Raw genomic sequence first — 12763 nt, 5'->3', positions numbered from 1 at the left:
GTTAGCTGAGCTGAGCCGCAGCCTTTTTGTTTCTAACAAAATGCGGCGTACTGTGCCTGGAATTAATATTTTAATGCAATAAAGTTAAGGGCCCCGTTGAGCGGAAACCCGGCGTCGCCTCCGTCGTCATCATCTTCGTCGTCGTCGTCGGCGTGAGCCAAAAATCCCCAGCGAAGTATTCTGAGTGGGCTCCCTAGATCTCTTAATCGCAATATGCCCACCGTGGCAGGTGTCATTCAGTAGGCTAAAGCAACAAAAAGAATGAAAAATAAGAGCCCCTGCCTGCGCCACATACGTACAAAGGGCCTAAACTAATTATAAATTACAAGAGGAAGCCATAGGGCAATTTTAAGTTTGGCCACCCGAAGGTGAAAAATTAAATAAATGGGCATGATGAAGCTACTATACCGATCGACAGCCGGGGGATCGGGCTCGGGAAGACTGCCATGAGTTATCCTGGGAAGTAGCGGTAAGGATGAGCTTTAAGGATGGGTTGTTAGGCTGTCAGGAAACTGGTTATGGGAATTTGGATGAGAATTAAGACAGCGAGTTTTTTGTTAACAGTGCGACAACTGGGGCGGGCTAGTTGGTATTCGATAACTCTAGTAGAAATGCGCTGAGTATTACAATAACACGAGACAAGGCCGGACGAAGCACACGAAGTTCTTTGCTATGATCCTTCAGTCTATCTTGACTCCATTACTGGCCTGCCTGGACATGACAGCGAGGACCTCAAGATTGCCCAATGGTGCGGCCCCCACTCACAGGATTCCCGACCACCCACAACCGCAAGAGAGGAGATCCTAACAAGGGGTCAGCTACCTGGGGTCCCTCCACGACAATAGGGGTCCTTCCAACCTACTAGCTACTAACCGTCGCATTCTTTTCGCGGTTTTTCAGACATCGAAAGTATTTATGGTGGGATCCTGCCATTAGAGGCTTATATCGTCAGCCTATCAACATTACGGCCCTCGGCACCATGACATAACACCTCCAAGGGGACCCACCCGTGCTTTCGACTAACCAACCCCGCACTTATTTTGCCCCCTAGTTTGCTTGCTCTGCACTTACAAAGAAGCGAGTGTTCAAGGCAGGGCTGAGCGGGCCACATGCCAAGAACTGAGATGACCCGGGCCTACTCTACCGATACTCCACAGCATCGACAATTTTTGCGCTCGGTCGTACTACAAAGCCCTCCCCGGCGTCCCGCTACGACCTCTGCAGCCCTGCAGTCGGTATATGACCCGCTTCCCCGAGGCGTCGTTTAGAGCCTGTCTAATACAAACCCCCGCGCGGACCTGGTTTCTTCGGAACCAGAAACCGGCGCGTCGGCAGCCAGACGTGCACGCTCCAGCGTGCGGAGGGAGGTGGCATGTATTTGAAAACCTTTCAATCTTTGTATATGTCTTCCATGCCGTGGATTCTGTGGGTGCATCCTGAGTGTAAACCCAGGCCTGCCTCCGCTCAGGCATCGGACCTCACGGACGCAACTGGCCCCCACAGTCCCATGGGAGTCGTTACCACTCCTATGGGGTTCGCATCCCCATAGGATGGGTCCCGGATATACCCCCCCCCCCCCCCGGCTGGCGTTGCACCAGAACAGAGTCTGGTAGCGGAAACTACAACGACCCGAAACTGGTGGCGGGGGTTCACGAGAAGGCTGCACAATCGGATCGTCGGATCCCCCCTTCCCCACGTGGCAGTAAAATTCTTCACTTCTCGCGAGAGGTTGCTCGGGAAGAGCAACCAGCGTCTTAGAAGCCCGACCGGTGCTCTCTTTGAAACAGCCACTGGCCGGGGCTGTGGCACACCCATTAACCGCTGCACCTCTGCGCCAGGAGGGGTATGAGGACTCCCAGGGATCTATGAATGCAAAGTAGAGAGGGAGCAATTACGCATAGATGGGCAGTCACTCATTAACGCTATCGCACCACACCCGTCGCACTTTAAGCGTCCCCTACAATTTTCATTTTTGTTAATTATGGTATTCACAGTGACCAATTTCTAACTCTGTGCCCGCGTGGCGGCACACATTACAAACCGACTTCCTGGGCTATCTTTTCTTCTTAGACAAAGAAGCCGCTGTCAGCGTCAATTTGCTGCCATGGGAACAGCAGGGAGGGAAACAGAACGCATGGTAGCTTTTGCATCGAGGAGTTTAAAAAAAATCCTGATTTCACAGTCGTTGTAGAAAAGAGACTAGGGGCATCTGATTAACAAAGAAGAAAAACTTCCTTCTGCATCCGGTCGTACGGAACCAGAACCGGCACTGGGGCTCGTTTTTAGAGGCCCAGAAGTTCCATCCACAATCTACAACCGCCAATTACAATAAACTGAAAAATGATTGCCCCCTCTCATTCAACGGCTCATCTGTCAGCTATGACAGTGCTAATAATCGCCTTTGCAAGCACAAAAAGAGCGAATTTTCTTTCGAAAAGGCACCGCATACATTCCGTTTTCCTTCCCCCAGCCTCAAATTTAGCAAACGGTTGCAACAAACTAATTCGAGATCAAAGTGGCATCAGAAAAGCGGCAAAACAATTTAGCCGCTGTCAAAATAGTGTGCTCGCATTAACTTTATGAAACAAGTTATAAAAATGCAAAGAGCTCTCCGGCTATGAACGCCCTGTATTCTTTTCTTCCATTCCAAACCCTAACTGAAATCGTCTCCTTTACATTCACTCTAACTTCATCTCGTCAACGAGAGCACCTTTGACCCCTTCAACAATCCTGGACTCTGGGAAATTTAAGCCCTGGGGCTGGTAGGTGCATCGCTTGGGGCATACGACGCGGTGATATGGGCAACTTCTGACTCTTGAGTATTAATAGAGCTCTGGTTGCTATCATAAGGGGCTAACATAAAGGCTTCGCAGACTGTTCTTACGGCGCTTATTTACCGTGTCCAGGCAACGGAGCTCAGATAACACCCTTTACGGGATGGAGGTACAGTCTTTGTCAAAAGTTTAGATCCCAGGGGGTTTGCTTCTAAGCCTCGCAGTGGGACTCCTGTAGCATTCGTGGTAGTCCTACCCATTGGAGGAGGCAGGACCATAAATCTTCTTACCTTCAGCAAATCTGGAGCGCTGGAGATGCATTACGAACCAGACAGTATGCTTCAGAAGCAAACTCCCTGGGCTCCAAACTTTTGGAAAAGGCTGTACGTGGGAAGTGGTGCGCTATTGGTGTCGAGAAAGTTATAGAAGGGAAAATCAGGGACAAGCGAGCTAGACTAAAAAGATGCCCAGGCTTAGCTTGGTTAAGCCAAGAATGCGTTGCATATTGCGCGGTCTTTTTGCGCGAGGTATTGCTTGGCGGCACTCGATTTTCTCAGCAGCTTTTCCTCCGTGACGTATGGATGGATGGATAGGAGCGCCCCCTTTGAAACGGGGCGGTGGCAACCGCCACCATGCTCAGCCGTCCTTTTTTTCTTTCTTTTTTTTCACGTGGTTTGGTGACGTCACGTCACCACGTGACGTCTTCGTAGTGACGTGACGTCACCAAACCACGTGACGTCACGTCACGTGGTTTGGTGGCTGCCCGGCCGCGCCCAAGGGCTGGACTGAGCGATTGCAATATGCTACGCATAAAAGGGAAACTGTCCGCGAAAGAACGAACACTCGGTTGGCTCATGCTGGCTGTTCCGTGCCGAACGTGAAAGCTCAGTAACTCTGCATCACGGCATTCTTACACCGTGCTCTGCATCTAGGTCACCGCCCGAAGTTCGATAGGGTACTATACAAGTTTTGTGTGAAACATAAATAAAATAATGGCAACTGCGCGGTGAACGAGCTCCTTTTAACAAAACGCTCGGAGTAGAAAGTAGATTGAACATCACAAGAAAAAAAACTCGCAAGAATACTGCTCTGGAGCTCAAAGCAGCCCTGTGAATGCATCAATAGGGTAGCTGGGTAGGCGTTTCACTGCGATACCAGTACCAGTGGCACCTAGGAAAATGCCGGCGGCGTTGTCTATGTGAAGCCTCGCTCAGCAAATCATCTACTCACCAGAAGCACGACCCACCAGGGAACTACCAACCGTACCCTCTGTTGGAGACGGAGGTGCCCTGGAGATGAGTGACTCGTCCAGCTCCGCAGGTCCCGGCTCCGAAGGACGGTGTCGCACTCCGATACGGAGGAAACTGTACAGTAGGTTTATTTGTACATATTTATAGTCGAAACAGGGGTGCTTCAGTCACAAAACAACATCCCGTTAAATACACTTCGCATTCCCCAGGTCCCTGGCTGGGGAATGAAGCTCGGAAAACAATGTCCAATCAGGCGGGCAGAAGTGGGCGCTGCTGGTACCGCCCACGTCAGGGGGCGGTGCTGATGCTCTCTCGCCTCTCGGCGGATGGAAAGGACTAAAACAAGTCCTCGAACACTATCGTTTCGAATTCATCATTGTGGCAGGTTCAGCGCCTCCGTGGGAAAGGAATGGCACGTCGTTTCCCATCCGGTGGGCAGGAGAAAAGACACGTCATGGAAGGCTGTCATGTCGACTTAAGCCCTTAGGCAAGGCTGGTGCCTCCGTGAGAAAAAAAGTGCACTCTCTTTCCCAGCAGATGAATGAAGTGCCTTGTACTCCCACGCCTGATGTTCGAACGCTGGACCTCTGTCAATATCACCGCCGTCTTTCAAGTAACATCAACAGCTTGACCTCTCACAGCATCACGCCGTCCGGCGATCCGAGGGCATATTCGGCCACCTGACGCAGCACCGACGCCGTCGCCGCTGCTTTCGCCACTGCTGCCGCCGTCGCCAGTCCTTGCCGCACCTTTGTTGCATGATGACTCATGTCTTCTAGGAATTCTTTACATGTCCGTGATCGCCGATCATAGCACCTCCTAGCTAGGGGCGCGTTTGGCCGGGGTTGTTCCAAAAGAGGTTGTTTTTGAAAACATGAAATCTTACAGCCACATACTTAAAGCTTTTGAATGCACCCCGAGTAACAAAGACGCACAAAAACACACTTCAGCATGCAATACATTTCTGCAGTTCATATCAGCCGGAAACGGAATGGAGCTTCTCTTGGTTTCGTTTTGTGAATTTAGTTCCTCTCGCTCTTGTAGGTCCTTTCTCCTGATACCACCATGGTGTCAAATGACGAGAGTGCGGGTGGAACTCATACACGTTTATATAACGAAGCAACGAGGATATATCCTTCCTTCACAGCGAGAAACCCTAAGATAGCGGCGAGCTTCGTGTTATGGAGTAGCCCCGCGACAATCATAAATTTCATGTGTAGTTTCAACTGAAGCATATTGTTTTAATCAATGGGTGACTACATTCGCACATGAAAACGTGAAGTCGCTGAAAGCGTCTCGGATTTCAGTATGCCAATTCACAAATTCATTCTTAATCACGAATCGCTTTTAACGCGGTCACTCACTCGACAGCACCAGCCCCAAGATTGCAACAGTTATCATGAAAGGGGAGAAAGTTTGCCAATGCTTCTTCGGTTATGCTGCCATGACTGTCATCTGCACTATCTCTCGATGTTGCACGTACCGGGCATCGGGGACGATAATGCGTTGCTCTGGTCATCCGCTGGAACATTTCATGTGTATACCTGCGCTCCTCATGTTGACGGAAGAGGGCAGAAAAGCTGCCGCTGGTCCGGCTGTCACTCTCGTCTCCAGCTGTAGAAGCGGATGCTATTGTCGCTCCAGAATGAAGCCTGTCGCTGGCAGCGGTGGACTACTCGTACCGGCCAGTGGTACGACAGCAGCGTTTCTCTGGCTTGGTGCTTGCGAGTGAGGAGACCGTTGACTCGATGTTGCCGATCCCTGCGTGGATATCACTAGCATGCTCAGCACCGTGGCCCTTAGGGTTGGTCGGAAAATCGGTGGTTGCGATTTAGGTGTTCGGGATGGTCGCCTTCAAGATGGGTTCAGAAGAATGTTCTCTCATGTACTCCAACCCGTTTCAAGCATTAATGATTCGAGCGGAGGTCTCAAGATGCTAAGACGGGTCAAAAGGAACGAGACAAGCATTTGCGCTTTGAGTTTGTATGTGATTGACTCGCTTCTTTTCTGCCGTCTGAGTTCTGTTACATCATTTCCGTCAACATGTACCAGCCAGCGCATATCAGTCCTCTACTAGAGTTCACTCCTCTACTGTCTCGTCCTCTATTGCATGAATTACTGTAACATTTTAGGAATTGTGTGTTGATGTGTTAGAGAATCACATGAAGCTCACTGCGGTGATTTGAAGTGATCCCTTTTATACGAGTGTGGTTGAAAAGCTCGCCAGAGTTTACTGTTACCGTAGAATCCAAGTATGAGGTACGCGCCTGCGCCAGTCTGCGTGTGGAGTGTTGGAGGTTTAGTTTCGGAAAAAATAATATTTTAACTCCCCTGCTAAGTATGTGCGTAGGCGAATGTTTTTCCTTTCTCCACTGAAAAAAACATTTGAAAATTGCTTGACACCAAACTAAAGTGTCACAGCGCGGTTACCTACCCGTCGAGGTAGCAAACGGGCTTTAGCGTTCGGCGGCTGATTCTAAGGTAGTGCGGTGAAATCTCGCCCGGGTGACCACATTTGGTCCCCCGTTTGTTTTGCTTTGTGCACTATCAGCGCTGTTAAACAAATCCAGGGGGCCAAAATTAATACGGAGCTCTCCACTACGGCGTCCCTCATAGCCCATGTGCCACTTGGGACGTTAAACGTCACACTCCGACCGACCGACATCACGGTTATCAAAATTAGCCAGAGAGAGTTTACAAGCTCAGAAAAAGGAATAAAAATTAAATTCTACGCAGGGCAATATTTTCTTTTTTAGAATATTTTTGAACTAGAGGCGCTTGAACGCGTCTGCTCGCCTTTGTCGCTATAATGGGAGAATGCACCGAATTTCTTAAACTTCCGGATTGACTTTTATGCTGGTGGGCCGGGTAGAGAAACTGCAAATTATATTCCCTAGTGGTTCAGAGCCATGAACGGTTGCGGATGCAATTCCGCCTCACCTTGTAAATTTTTTTGAGCGTTCAAAATACTTTTCCTTCCTATCGCTATTTGTAAATCCAAGATAGGTGCCACGAACACGGTAACGTCGTCTGGACTATGCGCACCGTAGCCCACTGTTTTACACCAAAACCTCTTAACCGGAAGACTCTGCTGCAGTTTTTCTGCCGCATTCCCAGCTGTGACCTTTGTCTGTTGGATCTGCATAGAATAGCTATCTTCAAACAGTTTTTACCAAAGACTGCCAGAAACTGTTCCCTACACTTGTATTACATATTCTTCAATTGATGAGGTTCATGTTTCTGAACAAGGTGTTCTGAATTAGATTATAAGTTTGGACAGTAAAAATGGCGGTGGACCCGATGAGATACCCGAATTCTTTCTTGTGCAATATGTTGCTCGCACAAGTAGATACCTTGCTGTTATTTTTTCTGAAATCTCTATCAAGCGACACAACTCCTTCGTCATGGAACCTAGCGAACATTCTCTCTAGATACAAATCTGGTAGCATGCAGATATTTTCCAAGTATAGACCTTTCTCACGGAGAGCCCATCCTTATAAATCGTTGGAACATACCAGTTTCAAGCATATCGTAGTCTTCCTTGAGTCCCGGAATATCCTGAGTAATGTTCAGGATTTTATTTTTCTTCACCGTTGAGGTACAAAGAGAGCCTGGGACTAAAGGCATTTGAATGCGTGATGGAAGTCCCTGCTTCCTCTTGTATTGAATCGAGAGCGAGCAAAGAAAATTACAGAATTAAACCATTAAAAGTTAAAAACCCAATGCACATAAAATGTAGTAAGGTAGCACTATCAAATAATCAGTAATTATCTATAGAAAGCAGAAATCTAATAGAGGCCAAGCGGGTACTACAAAATTGGAGATATATTTGCTTAGTATTCGCAAAGCACTAAGCACACATGTGCTAAAATTAGACAAAAAACAATTGACAGTCTGTAAAGCAAAACGAAATAAAGGAGCGCAAGTCCTAAGAAAACAAACTTCACAAGGAGCTGAAAGGTCTAGTCCGACGAGAGCGATTGCATCAGCGGAATTACACTGAAATAAATAAAGAAACATAAGTGTCAAATCATGAAGGCAAATATTTCTACTCAGCTATATTTTTTATTCTGTTTATTGAATGCCTGCTTAGAACAGGCACATTTTACAATTTCTGCTATTCTATTAAGTGTATCTACTGACTGGAACGCAGACACTTATTTTCCATAATTCGTTCTCATTTTTGAGTAGTTTGGCGCGTATGAAGTTATACCCACCATCGTTTCTAGAACCCTGCTGTACGAATATTTTTTCTTTGCGTATGACATGAAGAAATTTTATGTAGCATACCTGGTCGGCTTGAAGAAATTTCATGCAGCAAATCGGTAAGCACAAAACATGGAATGTTGTGGAAAAAGCGGAGCTGTTCTGAAAGTTGCATAAGGGTCCTGACGAGATGCCAACATACGCAGAACGCATTTTTGCACAATAACTTCAATTAGATTTGCTTGTTGTGCTCCATGGATTAAAGAAGCTCCATACCAATGCCCCGTAACAAAGTTGCGAGCAAACAACTGCTTTCTGTAGCTGTTTTTTCATCCCCAGTGGAACCAGATCAGCTATTATGCATTGATACCTATATTTTATATGATACCCATATTCTGTATATGTTACCTACAGCATGCCTTATCGTCGTGTACTCACCACAATAACACAGTTACATGAACTGTCTCATGACATCTCTCGTTCACTTGATATGGGTGATCAGCTGAATATTTATAGACACATCGAAGGTATTTCAGACTGCGTTTGACTGCAAACTGATGAAATAGCTTAACTTTGCATTAAAAAGCTATAATCCTGTTAACCGGATTTCTAGTCATCTCTTTCAACGCTCGAAATATGTATATTTCAGTTCTACAAGATCATCAGTCGTTGAACGTTCATCAGACGTTCCACATAATTTCGTTCTGGACCCAGTTCTTTTCTTGATATACCTATAAGTGATCTAGTGCTTGCTGTATTAACAAACATATGCCTGCATGCTAACGATTGCGTACAATAATGTACAGTTAATTCTCTCCAGGACCTTGAACTTAAAAACTACGTCTCAAACTTCTGTAAATGGTTCGCCACGTGGCAAATGAGCACGACCTGCTCCATAGCTGTTTTCATGTCATCCTGTAGGCGCACCGCTGATTCCTTTTTAACATATGCGTTCAAATACAATTGAGAGTTTTGGAATACAGACACCTCGGCCTTACATTCACACAGGGCATTTCATTGTCTAAACTCATCCATCAGATTCATTAAGCGTTCTTGAAGGTATTGATAGGCGCTATCAAAATAAGGAAAAGGGACGAACATACTGAACGAAGCGCTTTCTTGGTTCGGTTTTATAGGGTTTAACGTCCCACAGCGACTCAGGCTATGAGGGACGCCGTAGGGAAGGGCTCTGGAAATTTCGACCCCCTGTGGTTCTTTAACATGCACTGACAGCGCACATTACACGGGCCTCTAGAATTTCGCCTTCATAGAAATTCGACCGCCAGGGCCGGGTTCGAACCCGCGTCTTTTGGGTCAGCAGTAGAGCGCCATAACGACTGAGCCACCACGGCAAAAACTGTTTAATCTCTGCAGAAACATGACTATGTACACATATTCGTCAATATGTGTTTATAGTCGTGTTTATTCAGAGATTAAACAGTTGTTAGAAAGCGCTTCGTCCTGTGTGTTCCACCCTTTTCCGTATTTTGATAGCGCCCACCAATACCTTCAAGAATGTATTTTCAACTAGCCCCAGTAGTAGTTTTTTTGAATGAAGCGTTCCAAAGCCTGGGATGCTTGCGTGGCATATTTGTGTGTTGCTCCATTAGATGCCGTTGCTTACATACTGAACTCTGATCCGCCCAATGTTGGAATAAGGCTGCATCTGTTCTGAGTCCCAGTAAGCTTTTCTCATGTAAAAAAAAAAAATAGATTCCCCGCAAAAAAAAAAGTTGCGTGTTTAATATTTCACCGATAACACAGATACTTTTGGCCTTCTTCTCATCTGTCTTACCTTGGGCTCAATCCACTTTTCACAAGTCGTCGCATTGAATGTTTCAAGTTCTCGCACATGATTTTCGACTATCCGTGATTTGAGTAGCTTGGCAACTATTTTAGAGCGCAACTCTCAGCCCATTTCTGCGTTTAGCAGCGACGCCGTCGCCGTTGTGCGTTGTAACCAACAGCGGACACTCTTTAAGCGGCGAAAGCAATGGAGCGGGAACTTGAAAATTAGAAAGTAAAAGCGCAACCTCCTCCCCTCCTTAGCAACCGGCTTGCCAGTGGGGAGCGCAGCTGTGCACAGCAACCGTGGCGTCACACAGTAGCGGTAGAACGAGTGCGCGCGCGCGTCGGTGGTCGCAGCTACACCGCCGCTCCTTCGCCAGACGTCTCGTTGCAGTCGAGTGAGTGAGACGCATGGCTCCGAAGCGGCCCAGTGATTCCGCGCCAAGCGGTTCGGGGAAGCGGCAGTGGGTTGACCACAAGGCTTTCGCCAAGTACACTTGAGAATTTCCAAAGTGTCTTCGTTATTTTTGTGAGGAAAGGAAATGCGCAGTATCTGTCTCCCGCAGCTGCGAAACCAATAGAGCCGGGACATGGAAAGCAGAGGGTAAAATTTGTAAATTGGTTTTTGAGGAAAGGAAATGCGCAGGATCTGTCTGACATATCTCGGTGGACACCTGAACCAGAGGGAAGGCGCATAACTGACCTCTTGGAACACTGGACACTTCAATCGTGCTTTAAGCTACGTGGCGGTAGTGACAGATTTGCGCTGTATGCTTTGGCATTGACAACTTTGTGCCAGAAATGCTGCCACCTGCCACGGTGGCAGGGTGGATGGGGAGTTTAATGTAGATATAAAGACAACCGGGAATTTCTTACCACTTATGCAGGAGAACATCGCATTCCTCTCGCTCATAACGGCTCCCACCGCTGTGACAACCTCGCGAAATACTTGCGCAGACCTCGCCTTGAGAACAGGCATTGGTGCAGCAAGTCGAGCATATATCCATCTATTTCTCCGTCCACAAAGCTTCCTTCATGACCGTCAAAAACTGTTAGTGGAGTGTTTCTTGAAGAAGAAATGTGTGTGAAAAATAACAAGTTGTCTGTAATTGTACATACATGTCTTGCTCGAATTCTTTGCCTCAATCTATCGAAAAGCTGAAGCAGCTGATGACCTGCGCTGATGACCTGGCAAGTTTTTAAATTCTGCTATTATCACCATTGAGAAGCTGTCACAAACTAAAAATTTCACCTTTCATTCTTCGTACTGGCTTGTTCAATGCTGTTTTTTTCCGCGCACTTTAGAAATTTTGAGCTGCCTTCCTGGGTGTACTCGTGCCCCGTCTTTGAAAGAATATTTAAATTCTACGATTTGTAGGTAACATGTATTTAGTGCGCCGTTCCCTTGCGCTTTCATATTATCTCACATGCTCCTGACTGTTACGATTTGTTTTCGCGGCAATAGGCCAAATCGAAGCTGCATTGTCTAAAAAAAAACAACATTCCGGCGGCATCCTTGCCGTAGGCCGTCACCATGCGGTCAAGTGGCAGTCACGTGTCATCACGCGACCAGCGTCGCCCGCATGGCGGCGCACCCGTTGCGGTCATTGTGGTAGCCCAGGTAGCCGCAAAGTTTGTATGTCTTGGAGGTTGCTGTAGGTGTTAGGCATTAGCGCAAGACAGGCAGCTAGCAGCGAGAACTTTGTGTTTAGGGCGTTACGCAGACTGTAAACACTTGGCAATTTTCGCTGCACGCCCTCGAAGGTTGCTAAAAATCAATAATCAGGAAAATGTCTATCGCCAGGCTACTCTTCATAAGCGATAGAATGAGCGGCAATGGAGCAGAAAAGACCAGAAGCTCCATTATTTGAGGAAGCATTTGTCCATTTTCGATTTCGGATCTATTTGATAATCTGGAAATGGTCGCTGTTGTTCAGTGATGTAGCGGTGACTTTCGAGCGTCCGTATACGAAGCGACAAGCGACCGGACCCCTGGCTCATTGACGGCCGGACCTGGCCAGGTTAACCACTGCGAGCGGCGAGAGGCGAAGGATATCCGTCGACGTGGCGCCCCGCTACCTTGTAATTTGTGCGATTGGCCGCTTGCTGCTTTCGGCTGATGCTGACGTCACGTTGATTTCAATCCAAATGGAATGAAAAATGGATATGCATTTCATATGGATACTTATAAAATACGGCTCCAGGACTTGTTTCTTCAATCAAGGATAACAGATGCTAACTGAGCGCCCGGACACATCGTTTGCTGAGGTGTGAAAAGTTCCACTTTGCTGGAGAGGGTACGCTGCCAGGACTTAACTTGTAGACCTCGCTGGCACTCCAGTTTAGTTCGTTCATGTGCTGCAGGTCGCTGTATAACGAGTAATATGAACTTGCCTTCTTTTGCTGAAGCGTATGGAACAAACCCTGGTGGGCATTAACCGTGTAACCGAAATGACTGAACGCTCATGCGATGCATCACGCATAGCGGTCCACGTCGAACATACGATTGAGTGAACATACGATTGGCTTGCTTTCACGAGTGCTACGTGTTGGTTGGCTGTCTCACTCGAGCTAACAGCGATGGCTGAGTGCATCAATCGCAAAAAACAGGACATCAAAATGTGTGCGGCTTTAACCACACGGCTCCTTACAGAATGAATACGATGCTTGCAACGTAGAGAAGCAGAATGCAAATAGTGCATCGCAAATTTTGTCGTCTCTTGCACCGCCATCTGTGATGCGTCC

At 47.4% G+C, this 12763-nt stretch overlaps 1 protein-coding gene across 3 annotated transcripts in view; it reads left to right on the top strand.

Annotated features, from left to right (window-relative positions):
• Window positions 1-12763, top strand: part of LOC149355497 (uncharacterized) — a 40144-nt gene that overhangs the window by 12068 nt on the left and 15313 nt on the right. The window lies entirely within an intron of this gene.

Source organism: Amblyomma mixtum, chromosome 3 (assembly GCF_055824585.1).
Source record: "Amblyomma mixtum isolate Tamu chromosome 3, ASM5582458v1, whole genome shotgun sequence".
Taxonomy (NCBI): Eukaryota; Metazoa; Arthropoda; class Arachnida; order Ixodida; family Ixodidae; genus Amblyomma; species Amblyomma mixtum.
Note: the sequence above shows the minus strand (reverse complement) of the source record. Positions and strands in the feature narration are given on the sequence as shown.